At 43.7% G+C, this 25,509-nt stretch overlaps 1 pseudogene; it reads right to left on the bottom strand.

Annotated features, from left to right (window-relative positions):
* Positions 1-4,134: 4,134 nt before the first annotated feature.
* LOC102864385 lies at positions 4,135-21,267 on the bottom strand (annotated as a pseudogene).
* Positions 21,268-25,509: the final 4,242 nt, after the last annotated feature.

Genomic DNA, 25,509 nt, shown 5'->3' with positions numbered 1-25,509 from the left:
GTGTGTGTGTGTGTGTACCATCAAATCGGATCTGACTCATACAGGAGGAGATTGCCCCTCCTTCTCCAGCCAGAGCATCTGGTGGATTTGAACTGCGTACCTCTGGGATTGCAGTACAGCTTCTTGCCGCTAGGCCACCAGAGCTCCCCAAAACTCTTAGAATTTGTAATTGGAGAGGTATTTAGCGAATATCTGCCACTAATTCTAGTCCATAAAGTGAGACTGAGAAAGATTTCATTGTCAATCTGCTTAGCCTTTCTGGCACATATAGTAGATGCTCATTAAATAAACCTTAAAAACAGGAAATGATTGAAGTTGTCAAAGATTTCATTTTACTTGGATCCACAATCAACACTCATGGAAGCTGCAGTCAAGAAATCAAACGACCCAGGGCACTGGTCAAATCTTTTGCCCGGGACCTCTTTTAAGTAATGAAGAGTAAAGGATGTCAGTTTAAAGACCCAGGTGAGCCTGATCCAAGTCTTGATATTTTTCGGTTGCTTTGTATGCATCTGAAAGCTGGACCATGAATAAGGAAGAATGAAGGAGAATTGATGAAGTTGTGGATTTTGTGAATTATGATTTATGGATGATGGTGCTGATGAAGAGTATTGAATTGCCAAAATCCCTGGAATGCCAAAAGAACTCTGGTGGCTTATTCAGAAGAAGTTGTACTGTTAACTAGAGAGGGCGCCTCTCGAGTGGTTCTGATCTACAGCTCCATGTGAATAATGTGCAATCTCCTCCCGTGCAACCTGCAAGCCTCTCAAAAACTCACTGGAGGGCCAGCCATAAGTCAGTTTCGGCTCGATAGTATTGAGTTTGAGTCTGAATATGAATCAAAAGAACAAATAAGTGTGTCTTGAAGGAAATGCAACCAGGGCACTTCTTGGAGGCAAAGATTGTGAAACTTCTTCTCACATCCTTTGAGCATGTTACCAGGAGGGGCCAGTCCTTGGAAAAAGGCAGCATGCTGGGAGAGGTGGAAGGTCAGAGCAAGAGCAGAAGATGCCCAATAAGATGAACTAACACAGTGACTGTGACAATGGGCTTGGCAGAGATTGTGAGGATGGTCCAGGACAGAGCAAGCAATTGTTCAAAGGGTTGCTATGCATTGTGGTTGACTCAAAGGCGTCTAACAACAACAGCAATAACAACAAAATAAATAGGAACGTGAGAATCCTAGACTTAATTCTCTATTTCCAGTCTGCCATTTACAGTGATTTTCCTCTGTCCTCTGCACTTTGACTGATGTCATAAAGGTTTGTCCGTGTCTACTGGGACCACCTTGTCACCTAGTTTGGTTACAGATGTGGTCCATGTATTTTGCTTTTGCTATTTAGTTACTTAGCCTGTGTTTATGTGAGGATTCGTGAAGAGTAAAACAACAAACTGCTCCCACCATGTTGTTATTGTCGTTATGTGTCAGCAAGTTGCCTGCGACTCATAGCGACCCTATTCTATCATCCTTAGTTATTGTCCAAGGATGATAGGAGAAGGACCGATGCTTCCACCACAGCCGTTTTCTCAGGATTTTAATTCTTTCTAAAGAATAAAAAAATTGACGTTTGCTCAGTCAGGGATGTCAGTGACGGGTCTTCCTCAGGCCCTGGAGATGACCTTGGTTATCAGCTGCAGGCTTTCTGTGTGCACTGAGCAAACTCACAGGCCTCCTCGGTTCTTACCAGCATGGCGCCACATTCCACACGCTGCTTCCGGGGAATTGTGGTGGTGCTGGCGAAGGGCATGGACTATGCTCTGAGCTGCCAAAGGCCAAACCACTGGTCTCAGAAGAAATACAAGCGGACTGTTCCTTAGAAGCAAGGCTGGGAGACTTTGTGTAGTTTGCTTTGAACGCATCATCAGAAAAGGCTGATGATGGTTAAGTGGAGGAAAGAAGGAGTGACACAGTGACCACAGCAGTGGATTCAAACAAAGCAGAGGTCACACAGGTGAAGTAGGACCATGAAGCACTTCATTGTTTTTGTTTATAAAATTCTAGATAGAAGCGCTTTGGTGGGTTTATGGGGGGTGGGTTTTTTTTTCCATTTGTGATTTGAATGAACAGTTTACAAAACATGCTGGTTTTTATTCACTCATTCACACACTTCTTTTTTTAAATAAAATTTTTAATTGTCATTTTAACAAAAGTTTACAGAAAAGTTAGATTTTCATTCATTCATTGTTGCAGTCATATGTCTTTTTGTTTTGCAACATTAATTACAATTGCTGGAGAAGGATGAGTAGTCTCCTTCCCCGTGATTTACGGCCTCTGGAAACCTGCTGGAGCTTCAGCTACGGATCGGTTCTGACTCCACGGCACACAACAAGGGCAATTACAATACCACAATGTACTCCCCTTTACCCACCTCCTCCTTGTGATTCTCATCTGCTTTACTCCCTCTAACTTTCTTGCCTTCAAGTCACTATCTTTGGGCAAATATTGCTGTTTTGAGCCTTTGTGGTTGGTCAAGGAGAAGGAGCCATGTGGTCCTAGTGGATAAGGAGTTGCCCTGCCAACCCAAAGTTAGGCCGTTCAAATCTCCCAGCTGTTCCCCAGGAAGAAGATGAACAATGTCATCCTCTGAAAACCCCCTGGAGGATCAGCTATGAGTCGGTTCCGACTTGATGGCAATGAGTGAGTGATTCCAAGGAGCGAGTATCTCCCTGGTACCATTGGCATCTTATCTCTGCCACATGTCAGGTTGCCATGAGTTCAAGGCAACTCACAGCAATGCACAACAACACACACGCTAACTTTGCATCTGACTTTTTACACTTAAAGCATTTTGAAATTGTTCCAGATCGAGATACATAGTGCTGACTCATTTCAAAGTAAAAATGACAACATGTAAGGGAGTACAGGAGCTCCTGCAGCCTAGCGGTAAAAAGCTGCACTGCAATCCTGCAGGTATGCAGTTCGAATCCACCACCTGCTCCTCAGGAGAAGGATGGGCAATCTCCTCCCACGTGATTTATAGCTTCTGAAAACCTGCTGGAGGGTCAGCTATGGGCTGGGCCTGACCCAGAACCACACACCCACAACAACAATCTATAAGGAAAATATTTTTTTTCTTTTTGTACCTTAGCTGTTCACCCTTTAGCATCTGGTAAAGAGATGCACCCTTTCTCATAATAATGTTATTAAGCACACAGATAAAAGCCAGAGGCTTGCAGGGGAAACCAATTATACAGAGATACTATTGTTCTTTATTGTTGTTAAGTGCCGTCGAGTTGTAGGAAACTCATAGTGAACTTATGAACAAAAGTGAACATAGCAAACCTGAACACTTGTATAACTTTCCTCATTTCTCCACGTTCATAGGGTTTCCAGAGGCCAGCTATTTTGGAAGTGGATGCCATTCCTGCTTCCAAGTTTGTTTTAATCGGGGAGCTCGACCAAACACTGTCTGCCATGGGTCACCAATATTGCATTTGACACATCAGGGTCACAGTGTTCAGCATCACAGCAACCATGAGTTATTTCTGTACCACGAATGGGGACCAGTGCTGTACCACCTGGAAGAATGTTTGACCAAAACCAATTAAAAGCAGGCCTGAGGGACGTAGATTAAAATCACCCACCTTTGGCTTGGTAGCATCACTTTCTGTCCATTAATACTGTTAGCATTGTAAAAGGGTTTGTCGTTGTTGTTGTTGTTAAGTGCTGTCAAAATGACTATGACACTATGAGCAACAGAAATCTAAACCTATCCTGCACTCATCCTCACAAGATCTCCATTGTTTCAGCCACTGTGTCAATTCATCTCGTTGAGGTTTCTCTTTAAAGAGCATTTGTGATGCACCAATGGATGAGGTTCTTATTAACTCAGTAACTATAACTAACAAGGTGCAGAGGTGGGGCTCAGGTGACCCAACGTGCCACCTCTGTGAGGAGAAATGAAAATATCCCCTACTTCTATTGTGACAGTCGCGGGTCACAGTTCGGTGGTCTGAGGACACTTTCTTACTCAAGGAAATGATGCATTTCAGTGAGGGGTTCGTGAATATCAAGTTGTTATTTCCACTCCTCCTCCCCTGCAAGTTCACAGAGAGAATGAATTCTGGACTCAGGGTTGACAGCCCCTGTTAGAAAGTGTGACTCATTGACAAGTCACTGCATCTCAGCGCTGCTCAAACTCCAAAATCTTTTCCTTGCACACAGGGGGAAACTGAGTCCGGGGCTGGAGAAGGGAGGGGTCTGGACTTATAGTCTTCTGGGGCGTAGGGGTAGGAACGAGTGTGCTGCCCACTGCCCAGGCTCCTGCTGATCTCCTGCCAGCCCAGGCTGGTGCCAGGGGAGCCTGCCCGCTTGCCTGCCAGGAGCAGGTTGGCAGCTGGTGTCCTGTTCTGAGAGTGACCCTACCCCGCCTGCACCCGGGACCCTCCCTGGCCAGCACAGCTGTGGCTGTGACAGGAGACTTGGCTCTTAGTCAACCCGGCACATTCCTGGCCCAATCACTGTGTTGTGTTTTTTTTCTTGGTGACTTTTTCTCCTACCCCCTCCCACTCCTTTTTCCTCAAAAATGCTGTCTCTCCCCAGAGGATCCTTTTGGGCGGTGGCTCTGGGAGGGAAATGCAGCCTGGATTTCCTGGAACACGTGGAGCTGGAGTCCGGCCTCTGGAGGAGGGAAACTCCTGGCAGCTGAGCTACATCCCCCCAAAACATAACTGAAACTCCCTAGAGAAAGGGGGTGAGCCGAGGCTCCACATTCCCATCCCACTGAGGCCTCCTGGAAGGGAGCTGGGAGTGGGCAACTGGTGGAGAAGAGTAGGGGCAGAGTAGTGAGATTCCCCTTACGATGGAATTTCAGGGACTTGGGGACTTTGGGAAAATGATGTTTTGATCTCTTCACTTGTAACATGGTTGCAAGCCCTAACCTTAGTGGTGACAGCACTGTTATTGTGTTGTTATGGTCTATGAGTTGAAATAGACTCACAACTGACTCTCCAGTGGCTTTTCAGAGGCTGTAAATCACACGAGAGGAGATTGCCCATCTTTCCCCTTCAGAGCAGCTGTTGGAACTGAACTGTGTGCCTCTAGGGTGTAAGCACAGATCCCTGTGACGAGAAGGGTTGGGAAAGTGGTGATTTGTCACTTGAGTTGCATGGAGGGGGCTGCAACCACTTGGCCAGGCCCAGTGTTCAATTAAAAGCAGGTGAGACTGAGAAAACCATCTGTGGAAAACTCAAGTATGAGCCATACCTCACATCATATACAAAAGTCAACTCGAGGTGGATCAAGGACCTAGGAGTAAAACCAAAGACTACAAATGTCGTTAGAGAAAAGCTTAGAATAACTCTAGAATCTCTAATCCTCAGCTTGAATAGGCTTCTAAGCATAATGAAAAACCTACAACCAGGAGAGAACAAAATAGATGAATGGGACCTTCAAATCCCTATGCACATCAAAAAACTTCTCCAACAGGGTAAAAGGAAAAGCCACAGAGTGGGAAAAAATATTTAGTAATGATATATCTGATAAGAGATTCATATTTATAGAATACTCAAACACCTCAACAAGAAAATGATAAACAACACAATAGCCAAATGGGCAAAGGATATGAACAGACATTTCACCAAAGAGGGCATTCAGATGGCAAAAAGGCATGAAGAAAATGTTCAAAATCCCTGGCTATCAAAGAGTTGCAAATAAAAACAACAATGAGATATCATCTCACCCCAGTAACAATATCAAAATTCAGCAGAGCAGAGGACAAGTACTGGCAAGGTTGTGGAGAGATTGGAACCTTTATTCACTGCTGGTGGGAGTGTAAAATGGTGCAACCACTCTTGAAGGCAGTTTGACGTTTCCTAAAAAAGTTGGAAATAGAAATACCATTTGACCCAGTAATTCCATGACTGGGAATATACCTTAAAGAAACCATAACTGCCATCCAAACAGATATATGCATGCCCATGTTTATTGCTGCATTATTCACAAGAGCAAAGAGATGGAAGCAACTCAAGTGCCCATCAATAAACAAATGGATAGAAAAACTATGGTATAGTCATACTATGGAATACTATGCAACACTGAAAAACAAAGAACTTATAAAACATTATACAACATGGGGGACCCTGGAGGACATCATGCTGAGTGAAATATCTCAGTTGCTAAAGGACAAATACTGCGTGGCTCCATTGTCATAAAGCAGGTCTGACATGGGGGGTTGGGAGGAGAATAGGGTAAGAATAGATAGATAATGACCATTGCATTAGAACAGATGGAGAGAACTGTCTAAAAGGACTATATGATTAGGGATTATACATATGACAACAGCCCAGAAAATAAGAGGTATATCATTGCAAAGAAGACTGTGGAGAGGAGGAGGTAGGTAATTGTGCAACAATGAATGACTATTTAAAAAAAAAAGTGAACTGCTACGGGGGGAGGGAAGGAGAAGGGATAAAATGTGCAACAATCAATGAATGAAAATCTAACTTCTCTGTAAATGTTAGTTAAAATCACAATTAAGGCGAGCTCTGGTGGCCTAGTGGCAAGAAGCTGCACTGCAATCCAAGAGGTTCACGGTTCGAATCCACCAGATGCTCTGCTGGAGAGGTAGGAACAATCTCCTTCTGTACCAGTCAGATCTGATTTGACGGTACGCTCACACACACACACACACACACACACTTAAAAAATCACAATTAAAATAAAATTTTATTTCAAGAAAAAGAAAGAAAGGAGATGAGATTGTGCTACCCCTTAGAATCTTCAATGGCTCCCTTAGCAAACTCTGACAGGACTGTGATGGCCATGGGGCCAGGACAGGTCTGATCCTAGGAACCAGTCTCAGCCTTCACTCCCCTCCTGGCTCCCTGGGTCCCAAGCACTCTTGTCTTCCTCATGAATTTGTTCAGCTTCTGGCCTTTGTACTGCTCCTTGATCCCTTGTCCCTTGACCTTGTAAACTCCCTGCTCTGCTCAGTTTAACTGCCTCTTCCTGCAGGAAGTCCACTCTGATCCTCCTACAAGGTTTTGTCTCCTGTCGCACAGTCTTATCAGTGCATCCTCTTTTCCTGGTGACGATTATAATTGTTGGGATTTTATGTCTGTTGGTGCAGTTACCTGGCTATTAATTCTCTCCATGCTAAGACTAGGTTACAGAGGGTGAGGATGCTGCCTGCCTCATCGACGTATCTTAGCAACCAATACAAACCTGTATGCAGCCAATATTTAAGAAATGCTTTGATGGATGGAGGATGGACTTCTCTTAAGCCCCAGTGGAAGTTACTTTAGGGGCCATTGCATTGGAAACAACTTATAGCTGCCCTCCAGTGAGTTGCCAGAGGCTATAAATTGCATGAGAGGAGATCACTCATCTTTGTCCTGGGGGACATTTGATGGACTCAAGCCAAATGCCTTTAGGTTGGCAACAGAATTCCTTACCAACTAGGCCACCGGAGCTCCCTCCCACAGAAGAAGAAGGAGGAGGAGGAGGAGGAGAAGAAGGCGGCATTATCTTCCCTTATAGATCCAAAACACAGAGAGGTTAAGTAACATGCCCTAAGGTCACACAGCCAGGAATGACCAGAATCAGAAAGTGTCCATCTGGGGAAGTCTCTGTGTAAGCCAGACCCGGTTGGCAGATGGGGCTTTGCAGTGAGGACATAGGGCCATCTGGACAGCCAAGGGGTGTGGTGACGAGCCCCACCCATCCTTGTTTTCTTGGTGGAATGGCAGTCTGGGCTGTTTTCCTCAGAGACTATTCAGGTGACCTTCAGGTTGGGGCCTGGAGTCGTCCCAGGGGCTGGCTGGGCGGAGGGCCCAGTCTGGCCAGGCCTGCTTTTCTTGCCCCTTTGCCCGCCCCCTGGCTTCACGCACAGATTACAACTTCCCCTTCTTGGCTGTCTTACGCAGGCCACCTCCGGCTCACCATTGTCTTATTGTTTGCGGAGGGAAGCTCCCGGAGGAAATGAACCTGCTGATCACCCCAAGCAGGGAGTTTCAGCCCCCAGTCCCCACAGGGAATGACTGACTAGGGGGTAGGGCAGGAGGGTGTGTGTGGGGAGGTGTCAGACCATACAGCAGGCAGCTTTGCAAAGAGTGAGCTCACAGGCCAGGATATATGCAAGCACAAGCTAAATTGATGGGCAAACCTTTATCACAAGCATAGAGGAATTGTGACCAAGGCCCAGCACTGGACAGTGCTTCATCCTGTTGTTCATAGGGTCACTGAGTCGGATCCAACTTGGTGGCACTGAACATCGTCAGCTCGACCACGTGTCAGGGACCTGAAGTCAGAGATGTGACATAAGGTCCTTGCCCTTCAGTCCCCTGTGAGAGGTGATCCAGGCAGGCAAGAGAAAGTCAATGGCATGTGAGTGATGGAGAGAGGTGTAGCCTATGTTGTAGTTAGGTGCCACTGAGTTGACTACACCTCATTGCGACCCTACAGGTGACAGCTCAACCCTGCCCTCTCCTGTGCCATATTTGTCATCTTTGCCACACTTGAGCCCGTTGTTAAGGTCACTGTGTCTATCCATTTCATTGAGGATCTTCCCTTCCTTTGATGACCCTCTACTTTGTATGGCATGATGTCCTTTTTCCAAGGACTGGTCCCTCCTGGTGACACGCCCAAAGTATGCGAGACAAAGTTTCACCATGCTTCTCTCCAAGGCGCACTCTGGTTACACTCTTCAAGACACACTTGTCAGAGGAGGGAGAGAACCGTCTAAAAGAGAGATGTAACTGGGTATTTCTGTCATCACAGGAGACTAGAGCGAGGGCTGCATGGTGGAGGGGACCTGGGGGAGGGTTTGTAAAACAATGAAAGAATCTTTTCTTTTACTTTTCCATAATTTTTGGACTCATGTACTTATAACTTGTTAGTCAAATTTGTGTCTTCTAGGTTGCAACACCCCCATGATACATCTTGAAGGATATGTACATGTACAGCCAAGCACAATCAATAAGAGTGCATCTGAATTCCAAAATCAATCTCCATAATAGTCTATGTGTTTCCTACTGCCAAAGGGGCCCTTTAGAGTAGTGAGAGAAGATCTTCACCCTGAAACCCACAGCGTCCCTTTTCAGCAGGAAGTAGCTAAGAGAATACGCCATCCCCTTTTCCTTATGACTCAGGGAGAAGTCTCTCTCAGGGAGGAGTGATAGGGAATGGCAAAGGATACACTGACAAAGAAGATTAATCAGAACTGGCTTTGACAAGCACTGTGGCATTTGGACAAGAACAAACTGGGAGGAGGGTAAAGAGAATAGTGCAACAATGAATGAGTGGAAGCCCAAAATCTCTGTAAATGTTTATGAAAATTAATAAAATATAATTAAAAAAAAAAGACACACTTGTTTGTTCTCTTGGCACTCCATGGGATATTTAATACCCTTCTCCAGTGCCAGAACTCAAAGGCACTGATCCTTCTTCTGTCATCTTTACTAGATGCCCAACTTTCAGATGCATAGGAAGTAAATAAAAAGACCATGACTTGGGCCAGGCTCACCTGCGTATTTAAACTGGTATCCTTGTTCTTCAGTACTTTGGAGAGGTCTCTAACTGCCGACTTTCCCATGCTAAAATGAAAACTGAGTCTCCCACAAGCATGCAGATTCAAATTTCATTTCTGCGTAGTGTTAATCCCACAAAACAAAGATGCCAGCTTGATGGAGCCTGCCGTTGTTGCTGTTGTTAGGTGCCATAGAATCCAGTACAACTCATAGCAACCCTGTGACAGCCCACCTAAACCCTGCCTTATCCTGGCCTCATCATCTCTGATAGATACACTAGAGTCCACTGCTGAAGTCACTGTGCTAACCCACCTCATTAGGGGTCTTCCTCTCCTTTGCTGACCCTCTGTCTTTCAAAGCGTGAAGTCTCTTTCCAAGGAAAAGCCTTACCTCGCTACAAGTCCAGATTATGAAAGATGAAGCTTCTCTGTCTTTGCTCCCAAGGATCACTCGCGCTGCACTTTTTCTAAGACACATTCCATGGAATATCCAGTACTCTTCTCCAACACCACAACTCAAAGGTATCAGTTCTTCTTCTGTCATCCTTTTTCATGGTTCAGCTCTCTGACGTGTAGCAGGCTATACAGAAGACCATGGCCTGAATCGGGCACATGATGGTCTTAAAACTGACATCATTGCTCGTCAGCATTTTGGGGAGGTCCCTGATGTCAGACTTGCACGATGCAATATGTCTCCTGATTTCCTGACTGCTGGTACCCAGGGTGGTGTTTGTTGATCCAAGCATGATGAAATCGTTCACAGCTTCAATAAGACTTTTTGATCAGAACTTTTTTTAAGGGATCCTTATTCTGGGGTGAAATTGGATCATTAGGAGCTCTGGCTGTGTAGCCACAGGGAGTTGTGTTGCTAACCCCAAGGCTGGTTCTCTTTGTGGTTTGAATCTACCAGCCTCTCTGTGGGAGAAAGATGGATAAGCTCCTCTCATGCAATTTATAACCTCAAAAGTCCAACGAAAGGTGGGTTATGAGTCAATTCCAATTTGATGTCTGTGAGTGAGTTGTAACTGTTTTCCGCAGTATGACTCTACCTTTAATTGTAGCTACAGTGAGTTTCCTCATAGCAAGAAGCTGGGCTGTAGTCTTGAAGGCAAGCGGAGGCCACCAGCCACTCTGCTGGGGAAAGGCGGACAATCTCCCCTCAACCACCTCTGAAAACCCACTGGAGGGGGAGCTGTGGGTCATCAGACTCTATGGTTCTCAACTCCTAGTGAGTTTCCTGCTTGCCTACTCTTCCATCGCAAGTGCCCATCGTTCACTTGACTTCTCAGAAGCCATGGGAACTTCATCATCAGCGAGGAGCTGGGAGGAACAGATGTCTCTAGGGACAACCCTCAGTCAATGAATGGAGGCTGCGGGACACGTGAGTTGGCAGATAAATGCCGCAGGCTCTCATCTGTTGGAAGCATAGGCCATGTGGATGATCAGAAGGTCTGCAGTGAAATGAGGGACCTGTTGTCCTTAAGCTGACTCAATAGCTCACACTTTATCACCTTACCTACTCTCCCTGTCTCACTCCCTTCATGGCTTCCTGGTCGCCAAACTGCTACCTTCAGAAGAAACCAAATGAAGACAATCTCTAATGCTGTGTACTAGACCTAATTCCTAAAGAAATAAGAGCTAGACACGGACAGATACATGCACACCCATTTTTACTGCAGCATTATTTACAACAGCAAAGAATTAGAAATGACTCAAGTGTCAATTAGTGGACAAGTGGCTAAAGCAACATTCACACAATGGAGTATTATATACCACCAAAGAATGATCAGGAATTTAGGACAGACGACACACATGGATGAAACTAGAACAAATGATGCTGAGTGGCATAAATAGGTAATAAAAGGACATGTTTTTATGTAAAACTACTTATAAAAGAGAGCTCTGGTGGCGTCGTGACAGGAAGCTGCGCTGCAATCCTGAAGGCGCACAGATCCGGGCCACCAGCTGCTCAGCGGGAGAAGGATGGGCAGTCTCCTCCTGTGCGATTAAAACCTGCCTCTGAAAAATCACCAGAAGGCTGACTACAGTTCAGTTTGGACTGTAAAGTACACAATAACAATAACAACTAATACAGAAGCTGGGATCTGGCGCTTTAGCGGTAAGAAGCTGTGCTGCAGTTCCAAAGGCACACAGTTCGAATCCGTCAGCTGCTCTGTGGGAGAAAGATGGGCAAACTCTCAATGCGAATTACTGCCTCTGAAAACCTGCTAGCAATACATTGATTCCAAATTGACAATACATAACAACAACATAAAAGGCTAAGAAACTATTTACACACAGATAGAATCACTCTTGGAGGGTTAACAGAGAAGTGAGTCACAGGGGAGTAAAAATGAAAAAATAAAGAGAATATTTTCTACCTCCCTCCCCCACCCCTTGTGTGAGTGGAGGGCCAGGCATCCCCTGGTCACTGTGGGCCAGTCACCTAGATTGAAGCCTATTTGACGTCCTAGGGGTGCGTGAAGTCCTCCAGGTTCTGAGGCTGTGCGAATTCTTGTAGCATTTCTCTAAATGCGACTCAGGCTGTTTAGGGGACCCACAGAGACTGGGGGTGCAGTGCACTCAGTAAGACCCACAGAATCGAGAGCTCTTTTTGGTCTGGAATTAAGGTGCAGGACCCTCAAAAGTAACAGACCCGATTATGTGTACACTGGAGCTAAGAGAGCAGGTTGGGCCTGAAGTCCAGACCCTGCGGTTCCCCACCAGGCCTCGTGCACGTGTGCATAATCTTCCTCTTACAGATGCCTGGAGTTACTGCCAAAGAAAATATTTTCAAAGTACATAAAAAAGATAGATGATAGATACATGTTGTTGTTGTTTGCTGTCAAGTTGGAAAAGACTCACAACTGACCCTCCAGGTTTTCAGAGACAGTAAATCACTTGGGAGGAGATGGCCCACCCTTCTACAGAGCAGCTGGTGAATTTGAACCATGTGCCTGTGGGATTGCAGGGCAACTTCTTACCGCTAGGCCACCAGAGCTCCTTCAATAGATATAAAGCTATGATATATTTTTTCCCCCAAAAGAAATACACCTCTCTAATATTTTCACCTTTATTTGGCTATAAATTGAAGGAATGGAGCGATTGGGGGGTGAAAATGGAAAGGTTAAGGGTGTGGCTAGTGGCATGCAACGTCTGTACAGAGACCTTCACAATCATACATGCTTGCTCCCGTAAGAGGAATGGGGGGAAAAAATTAAAAATAAAGTAAGGAGAGGTTAACAAAAGTTTGATAGAAAGGACAGTAACATTGAAGGCATCTCCTGTGTTTCTTTGTACCCTGTATTTTCCCCCTATTTATTAATGATCCCCTTCATCTTGCTGTTGTTGTTTGGTGCCCTCAGTTCTGTTCTGACTCATAATGACCCCATGTGCAGCAAACCAGCCCTGGTCTCGCCCCAGCCGCAGTCGCTGCTGTCGGTGTGCCACTGTTGCAGTCACTCTATCCGTCCATTATCTCAGAGAAGCATTAATAAAGCAAAAATAGAAGGCATCATTTTGTGTTTGCAAGAGCCAGTAACATTTAGTCAAAGCTTTGGTTAATTTGAGGTTATACAATTTATGCCATAAATAATAGATCGAGAAGAAGGGATGAGTCACAATTAGGGTTCCTCTTTAGGAAATGAAATAAAGATTATCTGGGGGTAGGGGCCCTGTGGGTCAAGGAGGAAGAGAAATACAGCAGAAATATCTAGCTGTCTATTATAATGCCATTGAATGACATCATATTTCTATTACTGAAGATGGCTCAGTAGTTGAAGACTACCTTTCCCAGTTTCCACTGAGATAATAACTGTGACCTTTGACAAGATTTAGGTCAAGGGAGTATGAATCATAAAGTATATGGGTCTGACTCATGTATTTAAAGAAAAAAAGAATGCATTTCCCTCTTCACTTTCCATTTCTTCCCCTTTCTACCTGTTGGAATTTGAGATGATGGCAGGAGCTGGAGCAGTCACCTTAGACCACAAAAGGGAAGCCAGATGTTAAGCGTGTCAGAGCAACAAGACAGAAGGAACACCATAGAACTCCATGTCAGCCTGAACTGCTTTCTCTCTAGTGGTTGTGAGAATCTTTGTTGTTGTTATGTGCTTTTGAGTCGGAACTGACTCATCGCTGATGCACCTGCTAGTTTTCAGAGACTGTAAGTTGCATGGGAGGAGATTGCCCACCTTTCTTGTGAGAGAGATAGTGACTTGTACCTTATTTATCAAAAGGGAGTTCTAGTGACGTAGTCCACGTGGACTTGTGCTGGTATCCTAAAAGCTACGCCTCTCTGGCAGTCTGAATCCACCAAAGGCTCCTTGGGAGAAGAATAGGTAGTCTTCTCCCATGTGATTTATAGTCTTTGAGGATCAGCTATGGGTTGGTTTGATCCAAAGGTGATGAGCTTGAGTTTTACTTTTTTTTACCAGTTCTGTTTTGGATTTTATAAAAATAAGTTAAACTGCCACCAAATCAATTCCGACTTGTATTTCAGAGTAGAAGTAAGTGCACCTTGGAAGGTATTCACGGCTCTGATCTTTTAGAAACATTTCATTAAGTGTTTCTTCTAAATGTCACTGGGTGAATTTGAACCAATAACTTTGTTAGCAATCTAGTGTTTAGCTACGCGTAGTATCCAAGGACTTGTAGTTTATTTAGGATGCTGTTTATTTGGCTTGTAACTGAATTAGCATCTCAAGTAATAAAGAAGGTCAGAAATAGGAAACTGGGGTGATTAGAAATCGGTGTGTGGCATTGAAAAAAATTAGTATGAGAGCCCCACCAGCCCGCTTCCCCCTCCGAAAAGAAAAAGAAAAAAAAAATTAGTATGAGAACCCTCAGTAGATTTCAGGACTGGAAGTACTATTAAAGAATATCTGTGCACACCCATGTTTATTGCGGCTTTGTTCACAATAGCAAGGAGTTGGAAACAACCTAAATGGCCATCAACAAACGAAGGATAGAGAAGCTGTGGTATATTCACACAATGGAATACTATGCTGCATTGAAAAACAAGGAACTCATGCAATATTATTCAAAATGGGTGACTCTGGAGGACATTATGCTGAGTCAAGTATCTCAGTCACAAAAGGACAAATACTGCATGGTGCCACTGTTGTAAAACAGGACTGACCTTGGGGTTGGAGAGAGACTGAGAAAGATGGGTTCAATAATGTATATTTTATTGAAACAGATGAAGGAGAAAACCGTTTAAAAGGGATATGTGATTAGGTATTTCTGTCATGACAGGAGTCTAGAGTGAAGGCTACATGGTGGAGTGGACCTGGTGGAGGGTTTGTAAAACAATGAAAGAATTTTTGTTTTACTTTTCCAAGAGGGTAGTGTACTGGGGGGAGGGTTGGGAGGGGAGAAAAGTGCAACAATGAATGAATGGAAATCCAAAGTCTTTGTAAATTTTTACTGAAATTAATAATAAAATTAAATGAAACAAAAAAATATCTATAGGAATACACACATCTATTCATAAACTGTTCAGGCACCATCTATAAACCACCCAGCTATCATTTATATAGCCATTCAAACACTACCAACTCATTACCATCCATCTAAGCCACATGTCCATCCATTCTCTACCCGTCATCATTCCTTATCCCGCATCATATGTTCACCACCAGCACATCACCAGTCTACCTGTCATCCACTCTGCAGTGTTCCTCATCCATCTATTTTTCATCCACTCATCCATTCAATCAGGCATTATTTTCCAGATGTGTATCTATTTTTTACCCATTCATCATTCTTCTCTCCATCATCTAGCTACAATCCATCTAGGCACCATCTTTCCATCTGTCTACCAACTCATTATTTATTCATTATTCATTTATCTAGTATTAATCTATCTATCATTCACCAGCCATCAATTACTCATTTGTCATTTCTCATATATTCACTTGTATGTCATCCGTCCATCCCTTATGCATTTTTCATCTATTTAGTCCTTATCTATCCATCCATTATATATATCCATTCATCATTTCTTAAGCATGCATATATCCATCCAATATCTAATCCACCTCCAATCATCATTCAATCATCTGTAAGTCAATCATTAATCATCCATTGTTTTAATCTATTTCTTTTCTGGCCACTATCCATCCTTCATTCATTCTTTCATTATCCATTTATTATCTACTAGTCACATCTGTCACTATCTATGCATCTTCTATTTATCTGTGCTCAATTTACTTAATCACTTCATCAATTTGTCTATCCACCACTCCTATATGTCTTATTTTTCACATTACCTTATTTTCCCTATTGCCAACCAGCAAGCATTAGGAAGACAGACAAAAACAATCTACAATCTGTCCTCAAGTAGCTCAAAGTCTAGTAGAGAAAGACATATGGGAAATAATGAATACTGTGGCCTCTGGGAGAGAAGAATGATTGTTTAAAGCACTGCAAAAGAAATTACAGAGCTGAGCACCTCTAGCTCCATCTGAGGGCAGGATGGAGGGTCCACAAAGGGAGTGGCAGTTGAAACGGGGTTGGAGGTTGGTTGGGTAGAAGGTTAACTGGTGTATTTGCATGGCAGAAGTTGAATCTTAGGGTGGGGAGGTGACTGTATACAACCATACTCCAGATTAACAATGGAGCAGAGACTCTTACCTCTAGATTAGTCCTGTTTGCACTTTCCAAGGGTGAGAAGTAGGAGATCCACTTGGACTTAGTGGGAGAAGGCTGCTGTTGTGGAATCTGACTGTGGTTGGGGTGAGAAGAGTGTTTCCTTAGATCTCAGCTGCCTATTTGGGGAGATGCAAAAGCAGAATCCAACAACTGTTACTGATTTGACAAACAGCAGGAAAGAATGACTTTGGCAAGAAAAGAGACAAGAAGAAATATCATTGCTGATGTCAGCTGGATCCTGGCTGAAAGCAGAGAATACCAGACGAATGTCTATTCATGCTATATTGACTATGCAAAGGCATTTAGCTACACGATCATAACTAATTACGTCTAACATTGAGAAGAATGGGAATTCCAGAACATTTAATTATGCTTATATGAAACCTATACCTAGACCAAGAGGCTATTATCTGAATAGAGCAAGGGAACACTGCATGGTTTAAAATCAGGAAAAGTGTACATCAGGGTTATGTCTTTTCTCTGTATTTATTCATTCTGTATGTTGAGCAAATCATTCGAAAGACTGGACTCTACAAACAAGAATGTAGCGTTGAGATCACAGGAAGACTCAATACCAACCTGCATTATTCAGATGAACAAACTTGCTCAAAGTGAAGAGGACTTGAATCACTTGCTGCAGAAGGTCAAAGATTACAGCCTTCTCTATGGATTACATCTCAACATCAAGAAGGCAAAAACTCTCACCACTGCACCAACTGGCAACATCATGATAAGTGGAGAAAAGATTGAAATGATTAGTGATTTCATCTTAATATCAACACCCTTGGTACCAACAATCAACACCCTTGGTACCAGCAGTCAAGGAGATCAGGAGACAGAAGTATTGAGCTGGCTGGTGATTCAATGTCTGCAGCGGGCCTCTCCGGAACAATGCCAAATCCTGCAGAACAATTATGGGCAGAAGGAGATAGGGAAGGTGGCCAAGTCTGCTGACAGGAACCTCCCCAAATTACTGTGGAACAATGATGTCAGTTTGAAGATTAAGATGCACCTGAGGCCATGATCTTTTTTTTTAAACTTTAAACATTATTTAATTAGGTTTTATGTAAGTAATCTAGACCACCAATTTGTAAGGATAAACTCCATTGATGAGGGAGGCTATGGTCTTTTCAATCACTTGCTTTACTTCTGAGAGTTGGTCAGTGACAGATGACAGTAGAGTTGATGCCTTTAAACTGTGGTATTGGAAAAGAGTCCTGGATATCCCACGGACGGACAAAAGAACGAATAGTTATGTCTTGGAGAAAGTACAGCCAGAGTGCTTCTTGGAGGCAAAGATGACGAAGCTTTGTCCCACATACTTCAAGCATGCTATTGTTGTTGTGCCATCGTAACAACATATATATACATACATATATATATATATATACATAGCAAACCTATGTACAGCAGTTCTGAACACTGTCCTGTGCTAAGCCAGTCTCTCTGACACACCAACCTCCATCTTGTCTGGGGTCTTCCTCTCCTGTGCTATCTGTCTACCCTTCTGAGCGTGATGTCCTTCTCCAAGGACCTATCTTTCCTGGCCACGTGCCCAAAGTAAATGAGGTGGAGCTTCAAAATCTTAGCCTCCAAGGAAAGACTTAGTTTCACCCTCTCCAAGAAAGACCTATTTGTTTTCTTGGCAGTTCACGGTATGTTCAAAACTCTTTCCCAGCACCATAACTTTAGTTGAGGTTATCCCTTGGAGAAGGACATCATGCTTGGAAAGGTGGAGGGAGGGTCTGTGAAAAAGAAGCCTCAATCAAATGGACTGACACTGTGATGGCAGCTATGGGCTTCAGTGTATCAGAGATGATGAGGATGGCACAGGATTAATACAATAGGGTTCAGATCTGTTGTTCACAGAGTCACTACAGGTCATACTCAACTCAATAGTACCTAACAACAACAACACATCAGGCAAAATAAATTCCATGACAGTGGATTTTGTTTTTGTTCTCTTTTTTTTTTGTATAGGCAGAGGTGGATCAGAAAAATGAACTCTAATACTTGTTTGTTATTTTTACTCATAATAATGCTATTTTTATTCTTTCAGCTCTGTTTTTGTTATTGTTGCTGTGAAAATATGCATAACACAAAATTTGCCAATTCAAATTTTTGCTGGGTGTAATTCTGTGACGCCAGTTCCATTATACAATGATGACCAAAATTCACTGTGTCAAATTTTCCACCACAAACAGAAACTCAGTGCTTCTAATCTGTCCTCCCCTTCCCTCCCCCCCCACCTGGGAACCACTCGTAGACTGTGGCCTCTATACATTTGCCCATTCTTGGTCTTTCATGTAAATGAGATCAAACAATACTTTCAGCACAGATTTTGTGTTAAACACTGTATTATAAGCTTTCCGTGCATTATTTCATTTTTTCCCTCCACCTCTAGCAACCCCAAGTAGTTATTTTTATCCCCATTATACAGATGAGGAAACAGGGTCTCTGAGAGGTTAAGGTATAGTTCACTGAGTTAAGATTCCCGTGTCTTTTCCATTCCTCGTGGCTGTTTTTCATTCTTTGGGTGTACGGTTGTGCAAGCCACTGATTATGGAGAATGGGTGGAAAGGCCAAGCAAGAGTAAGAGAAATCACTGGAGGCTCGAACATGACTGTGCATTTACTAAAATACACATTGCACCAAACTGAAGATTTTTTTCCTGTATTTTGACTCTTAAACAGTACCTGCACATCACAGGCATTCAGTGCTCTTTCTTAATTTATGCCACAAAAGAAATAGATGCTTGATTGGAATTTGTTCTAATAATGTCAGGTCCTTGAGGGCAGCGGACTACATTTAATTATCCTTGAGTCTCTGGAAGCTTTTAGCTAAGGCTTAAGAATGAGGATTTCTCAAGCTCTGGATAGAGATTTGATGGAACCAGAGCAAGTGGGTTAGAGGGTTCTTGCTTGGTGCTGTTCAAAGTGGAAAGAGCTAAAGGTCAGGCTGGGTGTCTGGGAGGCTGCCAGCACAGCCGAGAGGCACAGGAAGATGATTTGCAAGCGGACCAGATTGGGTGAAGGGGCAGAGAAGCCTTTGCAAGGGAGGCAGTGTGAGTGGAAGAGGGATTAAGAAATCGCAGCTCTTCTTGCAGGGGAATGCTGCCGAGAGCTCACGAAGTATCTCTCACATGATGCTTCACTGAGGGGGAACTTGGTGGATTAAGTCGGTCGGTACCTTTGACTCAACTGTGACTATGGACAACAGATCTAAGCCTCGCCTGTCCTGCACCATCCTTGTGATCGCCCATGGTCAAAAAGCCACTGTTGAAGTCCCTGTGTCGACCATCTCTTTAAGGGTCTTCCTCTTTTTTCTTTTTTTTTCTATAATTATATTTTATTAATTTTCATAAACATTTACAGAGATTTTGGGCTTCCACTCATTCATTGTTGCACTATTCTCTCTACCCTCCTCCCAGTTTGTTCTTGTCCAAATGCCACAGTGCTTGTCAAAGCCAGTTCTGATTAATCTTCTTTGTCAGTGTGTCCTTTGCCATTCCCTATCACTCCTCCCTGAGAGAGACTTCACCCTGAGTCATAAGGAAAAGGGGATGGCGTATTCTCTTAGCTACTTCCTGCTGAAAAGGGACGCTGTGGGTTTCAGGGTGAAGATCTTCTCTCACTACTCTAAAGGGCCCCTTTGGCAGTAGGAAACACATAGACTATTATGGAGATTGATTTTGGAATTTAGATGCATTCCTCTTTTTTCTGATACCTCACCTTTCTCAGCATGATGTTTGCTGGGACTTCATGTTTCCAAGAACTGACCTCATTTGTTTGTTTTATTTTGGCAGTCTACAGGATATTTAATATTGGTTTTTTTTCCCAATACACAGTTGTTTTTTTAAAAAAATACTAGTTTATTTACAAAATTCAAATACATTGTTTTCCAGAACAGATTCTTCCAATTTCCCTCACCCTCCTTCTTTTTTTTCAGCAAAAGAATTTTATTTTCTAATACACGGTACACATATACATGCAATGTACTTATTTTACACATCTACTCACAAATGACTCCCATATTCTCTAACTTATAGTCATTTTGAGATAAGTATGTACCAGGTGGTCTTCTCCAAGATATGAAAAATGACATTTGACAGACAGCATTCTGAACATAAAGCATCTGTCACAACAGAACTCACTTTAGATTAGTTTTATCAATGGAAAGCATTGAAAAGTTACTATATTTGCATCTAATTTTTCCAGCTGAAAAGAATGCAGCAGTATAAGCTTGTATTCCAGGGAAATTGCATTCATTTTTCTGATGATGGAATCACATGTCCACATCTGTTGGTATTGTACAGGTAGATTCACACGGTGGTGGTAAAGCATCCACAAAGGCTTTGGTAGCATCGGGGTCACACTTGAAGGGGCTCTCAGACACTGTTGTTTCATGCAACTGATTCCCTTGCCATCTGTCTTCTTAGTCACCAGCACTTGCCAGTGGTCATTGGTGCTTTAAATAATATCAGTTGCAAAATCCTTATCTTTAAATTCTGCATTGAAAGCAAACTGGTTCTCTGGTTTTCCATCAGTAAGCTTTTACCTTCTAAACCAGTCCACGGTAGCTTCCAGGTAGCCAGGCTTTAGTTGTTTAACATCATTAATATCGTTATAATTGGCTCCATCAGGATCATCACATTAATGGAAATAACTTTCCAGACAGCGTCTCCTTCATCAATCATAGCCAGTATGCCCAAAACTGTCACACTGCTTATTTCACCTCTTACACACACCTTGCTTCCAATCTCACACATGTCAATTGGATCACTGCCACCACATCAGCCAGTGTGTTTGTCATTGTGTCTTAGATCTTCCTAAGTCTGAGGAATGGCACCATATTTCCAGATATATCCTTTCTAAGGGAACACATTTGCGACATAACGAAGTTTTCCTTTTTTCACATCTTGCTTAATTGGGTTTAGAAGGTCCTTGGTAGCAATCTCTATTTTTGCATTAGACTAGCGTGGTACTTCAACTACCTTGTGGAACACATCCTTATCTGCATACATTGGACTATCATGAAATGGAGATATGTATTGTCCTTTTTCATTTTTGAGGAAGACCCGGTACTCGAGCTTGAAGGGTCCTGCGCGTTTCTCACTGCTGAAGCCGTTCATGGTGCTGGTGGTGAGCTGATGCCCTTTCCTGACTTGGAGTCCGCTTGCGGTGCCTGCTGACCGGGAGAGGACTCATCCCCCTTCTTTAGGGTGGAAAACCATCTTAAATGCCATTGGCACATTCCTGCCAGAAGGGCGCATCATTGGGTTCCTCCCTCCATTTCCACTTTGTTTCTATGTTTATTTTATTTACTCACCTGCTTCCTGAAGGTGAAGGGCTTTTAGGATCTCTGATGGCCTAGTGGTTAGAAGCTGCCTTGCAAGGAGTTCGAATCCACCAGCTGCTCTGCGGAAGGATGGGCAATCTCCTCCTGTGAGATTAACTGTCTCTGAAAACCTACTGGAGGGTCAGATGTGGGTTGATTCTGACTTGACACACAACAAGAACCAGCTCCTGTAGATGACTTTCAAACTGGTCCCAGAAAAAAAATTTTTGAGAAGAAATGCCTCTTGTTTAAAATGAATATGTGTTAAAGAGTTTATTTAACGTACAATCAGATTTATGAAAAGGCCCAGAGGAGATGCTTTGGAGTCCATTCTGACTCATGGGCAGTCCTCATGTCTTTCAGAGTAGAACAGCACTCAACAGTGTTTTCAAAGGCTGTGATCTTAGGAGGGAGGTTTCCAGGCCTTTCTCCCTAGATGCCCAAAGGTAAATAGGAACGGCCAACCTCCTTGTTAGTAAGTGAGTCAATAGTTGTTTGTTCTACCCAGAGATACTATGGTGTCATGGGTTTATAGTTCAGAAAGACCATCCTAGTCTCCACATGACTGGGTGGGAACCTGGGACAGGGTGTGAATAAATCAATCATCATGAGATCAATCAGTCTTCCCTTTCCACCAAGTTTAGATTTAGCAGGTTTAGCAACAGAAGGCAGGAATCTCACCAAGAAGCAGCAGAAATGGCAGCCTGTTTCCTTTGGGGAGAGAGATACCTGTGCCAATCAGATCAGGTTCTACATGAGAGCAGCAGCTGCCTCTGCAGAGAACCAGAGACCATCATAAGACTGAGCTGAGACTGAGTTCGAGATTGCTGCTCCACAGAGCCAGAGCCAGCGGCCTTGACTAAGCCTTCTGGAGAACTGAGAGAAGATGTCATAACTGGCAGGTCTAAGGGAGCTTTATAACACTGAGCCATGGAGCTGACGTTCAGCAGGCCGGCAAGTACCCTTCAGAACCTGTCCTGACTGAGGAATTGTATCCTGTTGCCAACTTGGGTTGTAATTTGTTCATTTCCCTAGTAAACTCCACATCCATGAGTGTGGTTCTGTGAGAACTTTGTGGCCATTGCAACTGATCTCACTCAGACCCAGTTAGAATTGGTAGAAGCAGATGTGAAGTTGTGGAGATTATGCCTGACACCTTAAAGGCACTGGTATTGTGTGTGGATATTGCTGATGGGGACTGTTCCCCTCTGTGAAGTTCACAGAGGTCAGTCACAGCCATCTCCACGCTGCCTGAACTCTTTCTACAGAAGCCATTACAGAACCAGGATGGCGTTAAAAATGGGTTTAAAGGGGACTCCAAACAGCAAGTACATATATAAGTAATAAAAAATGCAGAAATCAATTTGCTGAAGATGCAGAACTGGCTTCTTCCAAGAGGTCTGAGGAGTGGACCAATTGCACCTCCAGAAGATAACGCTTATTTGCATCCTTGTGGACGGTAATTATTCTAATTGCTGTCAGTTTGTTATAATATATAGGATGCTGTTGTCTTTAGGTTCTGTGCAGTCGGCTCTGACTCACAGCCATGTACAAGCCCGTGTGAAACCTTGCCCGATCCTGTGCCAGCCTCACAGTCATTACCACTGTGTTAGTTCATCCCCGAGACCCCCAAACTCAGGCTCCTTCAAGGCTGGGGCTGAGAAGAAGACTGCTTAGTGCTGTGTGGGGAAAGAGAACCAGGGCAACACTTTTTAAAAAAATTTTATTATTTTGTGTGTTTGTGTACCATCAAATTAGATCTGACTGGTACAGGAGGAGACTGCCCCTCCTTCTCTGGCAGAGCATCTGGTGGATTCAAACCGCATATCTCTGGGATTGCAGTGCAGCTTCTTGCCACTAGGCCACCAGAGCTCCCCTAGGGCAACACTATTGAGGAGGGGACTGTGTCCTGCAAGCTGTACCCAAGCTACTGCTAGAGAACATGACGTCCCAGGGTAAGAACGTCCCTCTCTTTCCAGTTTCCCTTCAATTTCTTATTTATGAGAAACTTTGCATTGAATTCTGGTGTGTTTTTAAGGCTCCTCTTAACACTTGTTTCCTCCTCTCTGTTAACAGGGAGAGTCGGCCTCAGTCTCTAAACCTTCGTTGTTGTTATTGTTGTTATGTGCTGTCGAGTCGCTTGCGACTCATAGCGACCCTATGTACAACAGCTCTAAACTCTGCTCTGTCCTGTGCCAATCACACTGCGTCTGACACACTCATCCTGATTGCCCCAGTCACCGAATCAATCTATCTCCCAGAGGGCCTTCCCCTCCTGCGCCTGCCCTCCACCCTCCCAAGCATGATGTCCCTCTCTGAGGACCGGTCTCTCCTTACAATATGACCAAAGTATGTCAAACGAAGCCTCAGAATCCTTGCCTCCAAGGAACAGTCCGGTTTAACCCTCTCCAGGATGAATCTGTTTGTTCTCTTAGCAGTCCATGGCTCCTTCAGCACTCTTCTCCAATACCAAAGCTCAAAAGCATCAATTCTCCTTCTATCCTCCTTGGTCATTGTCCAGCTCTCTGACGCATAACAAGTGATTGCAAAGACTATGGCCTGTATCAGATGCACCTTTGTCTCCAGAGAGACACCGTTGCTCTTGAGTACTTTAGAGAGGTCCCTAACAGCACACTTTCCCATGGCAATACGTCTTTTAATTTCCTGGCTGCTGGTGTCAAGAGTGTTGATTGTGGAGCCAAGCAAACTAAAGCTGTGAACAATCTCAATCTCTTCACCATCCATCCTGATGCTGCCAATTGGTCCAGTGGTGAGAATCTTTGTCTTCTTGACATTGAGCCTCAATCCATATTGAAGGCTGCAGTCCCTGACCCTCAGCAGCAAGCGCTTCAGGTCCTCTTCAGTTTCAGCAAGCAGGGTTGTGTCATCTGCGTAACGCAGATTATTTATGGATCTTCCACCAATCCTGATGCCACATTTCTCCTCATAGAGCCCAGCCTCCTGGATTATCTGTTCTGCAAACCTTCATTGGGAAATGTTATCTGGCCAGAATTAAATGGCATTATTTTATTTTACTGTGCTTGCTTTTATGGTATGAGATACTGATTTTCCATTTATGGGAGGATTTAAACTTTCCTTTAGAAATGAATATATTTATTTTTAAAAGGATCCATTTAAAGAGGAAAATATTATGTAATTGGTAGAACAGGTGGTATGTGGAACAAAAGTTATAAATAAAAACACGATGGACTGAAAACGAGGTAATAGTTCTCAGGCCATAATGCCTATCCTATTCGCATTTAACAGAAAAGAACACTGAGGCTTAGGGAGAGGTCACACTGACAATATAGATTGAGAAGTGAACATCTATCTTGATTCTCCCCTGAAAGGAGTAGAGGTGGCAGTCCAAAGACACATGGACACATCCAGTGTGTCAGAAGACATGGACAGAGACAGGAAATGGCATTCGCTTCCACTGCTCTGGTCACTGCACTGGCCAGGATCTCTCTAAAGCTGGCAAGTGTGAAAAAGAGCCTGGTATCCTATGGTGCTACCCTGTGAGAAACCTGTAGGAGACCAGGAATGGATTCTGGTGTTCATAGACACCAGCAGTGAGGAACTGACCATGCCCCAGCTCTGTGCCAGAGATGCTGGACTTTACTCCAGGGGACTCACAGGTTTATGAGGGAGACACAACCTACATAAGTAATTCAAGTTCAGGGAACTCTGGTGGCCTAGTGGCAAGAAGCAGCACTGCAATCCCAGAGATATGTGGTTCGAATCCACCAGATGCTTTTCTGGAGGAGGGATAGTCTCCTCCTGTACCAGTCAGATCTGATTTGACTGTAAACACACACAAGATAATAAAACTTTTTTAAAAAATCAGGTTCAGTGTTGTGTGCTCTCACAGAGGTATCTCTAGTGACGTCTGGGGTCTCTGCCAAGTGACCACTCTCCATTTTCCTTTGGAAAACAATTCCTCTGAGGCCTCATATTTCAGGACTGGCAATCAATACACTCACTGCAGCAGTGGACACATGACCAGGCCTGACTAATCAGAACATTTTCTGCACACCCATGTTTATTGCAG

The sequence above is a fragment of the Elephantulus edwardii genome, unplaced genomic scaffold, assembly GCF_000299155.1.
Source record: "Elephantulus edwardii isolate Elephantulus edwardi_28Jun2011 unplaced genomic scaffold, EleEdw1.0 scaffold00015, whole genome shotgun sequence".
Classification (NCBI taxonomy): domain Eukaryota; kingdom Metazoa; phylum Chordata; class Mammalia; order Macroscelidea; family Macroscelididae; genus Elephantulus; species Elephantulus edwardii.
The sequence above is the reverse complement of the archived record's forward strand: the minus strand, read 5'-3'. Positions and strand labels throughout refer to the sequence as shown.